Consider the following 2,500-nt stretch of genomic DNA (forward strand, 5'->3'; position numbering starts at 1 on the left):
CTGCGACTCCTGGAGAGGTCGCAGCTGTCCCTGAAGCTGTAACGCCATATTCTCGCAAGCGAAACTCTGCTCCAGAAGGGCGAACCTGCCTTTGGAGGCCAGTTGAATCTTCCTGTAAGGTTTCCGATGATATCCATGCACACTGAAATCGCCTTGTTCACTTTGAAAGTCATATTCAATAACACAGATACTGGGGCCTGAATCAGCATTGTTTTGAGAAAACGATTGTTGCCGCTATACGATCCCTCTGGAGACTCAAATTCCTGGAGACATTTTGGAATCACCAACTCCATCGACAGATTTCCCGGACATTTCTCTCCTCTCTATTCAGAAGACGGCGTTAAATAATAATAATAATAATAATGATAATAATAATAATAATAATAATAATAATCATCATCATCATCATCTTCTTCGAAGCAATATAAGAGCCCGGAGCCCTCCGGAGACTTTCAAATTCCTGGAGACATTTCGGAATCATCAATTCTCCGGAGGCCTCCGGGCTCCTATATTGCATCGAAGATTATTATTATTATTGTTGTTGTCGTTATTATTATTATTATTATTATTATTATTATTATTATTATTATTATTATTATTATTATTATTATTATTATTGTGAAAAAGAGTGGATGACCAACGAATAAAACAAACCTATATGCCCCTCGTATTAATCATACAACTCTCAGTATGATGGAAAAGGAAAGACCTTTTTATGACGTCGGAGTAATGGAAATGGTAACGGGATCCGACGTTCACATATATGGTGACAATAGTTTGGCATCTGGTTACAAATCAAGGGTTGGTACTAACACGCGCACAGAGGGTTAAGAGTAAGATATATAGGTTGAATGTGAGATAGGTAAATTGAAGTGGAGGTAAAAGGAACCTGTAAAAGCGGTATGATTATCTTGAAACCAGCTGTGTAAAGTTATGGTAACCTTGAATAAGAATATAAACATGAAAAAATCTCTATAAAGGTATGATAACCTTGAAAAGAGCAGTAAAAAGGAATAACCAACAAAAGAGCTGTATAAAAGTTATGATAACCTTGAAAAGAGCAGTAAAAATGTATGACAACCAAAAAAAAGCTGTATAAAATTTATGATAACCTTGAAAAGAAATGTAAAGAGGTATGATAACCAACAAAAGAGCTGTAAAAAAGTTTTGATAACCTTGAAAAGAGCAGTAAAAGGGTATGATAACCAACGAAAGAGCTGTATAAAGTTATGATAACCTTGATAAGAGCTGTATAAAGTTATGATAACCTTGATAAGAGCTGTAAAAAAGGTATGCTAACCAATAAAAGAGCTGTATAAAAGTTTTGATAACCTTGAAAAGAGCAGTAATAAAATATGATAACCTTGAAAAGAGCTGTATAAAAGTTATGATAACCTTGAAAAGAGCTGTATAAAAGTTATGATAACCTTGAAAAGAGCAGTAAAAACGTATGATAACCATCAAAAGACCTGTATAAAAGTTATGATAACCTTAAAAAGAGCTGTAAAAAGGTATGATAACCAACAAAAGAGCTGTATAAAAGTTATGATAACCTTGAAAAGAGCTTTAAAAGGGTATGATAACCAACAAAAGAGCTGTATAAAAGTTTTTATAACCTTGAAAAGAGCAGTAAAAAGGTATGATAACCAACAACAACAAAAGTCATCAAATATTACATTTCGTAAGGAAAGATAAAATTAAAAGAATTTATCAAGATTCTATTTTCATTATTATTATTATTATTACTTAGCTAAGCTGCAACTCTAGTTGGAAAAGCAGGATGCTATAAGCCCAAGGGCTCCAACTGGTAAAAATAACCCACGAAGGAAAGGAAAAAATGGAATAAATAAACTACAAGGGAAGTAATGGTTAATTATATTGTTATTATTATTACTAGGTAAGCTACAACCCTAGTTGAAAAAGCAAGATGCTATAAGCCCAAGTGCTCCAACAAGGAAAAATGGCCCAGTCAGGAAAGGAAATAAGGGAATAAATAAACTACAAAAGAAGTAATGAACAATTGAAACAGATACTTCATATATAAACTATAAAAAGACTTATAAATATAATAATAGATATAAAACAGACAATTAAGAAAAATGAATACCATGTATAAAATGTATGAAATACAGTTGAATTTTATACCCTTACACGAAAATGGGTCACAGATTCTTCCCAACGATTTAACCCAGTTAAGTTTTTTCTTCTTTCAGAAGACAAAAATGAGGACAAACATTGAGGCCTTAAGAGGTTTGCTCTATCAGCCTCGTCAGCCTTTATCCAATTATGAAAAAAAGCCTTTCTTAAAGTGATTACTTATTGTTAGTGACATACGTTTCAGACTTTCGTAAATGTCTCCCTTGAGAGGAGTGATTCGTCGTGATTAGTATCAGAGTCGAGTGGTGATGCCCTTGGGAATTACTGTGTGTGGATCTTTTTTAGGAATCTTTTACAGGGCTCTTTATTCTAGGATTCTCGGAGTATTTCTTCCGTGTGCCTG

Source organism: Palaemon carinicauda, chromosome 42 (genome assembly GCF_036898095.1).
Source record: "Palaemon carinicauda isolate YSFRI2023 chromosome 42, ASM3689809v2, whole genome shotgun sequence".
Classification (NCBI taxonomy): domain Eukaryota; kingdom Metazoa; phylum Arthropoda; class Malacostraca; order Decapoda; family Palaemonidae; genus Palaemon; species Palaemon carinicauda.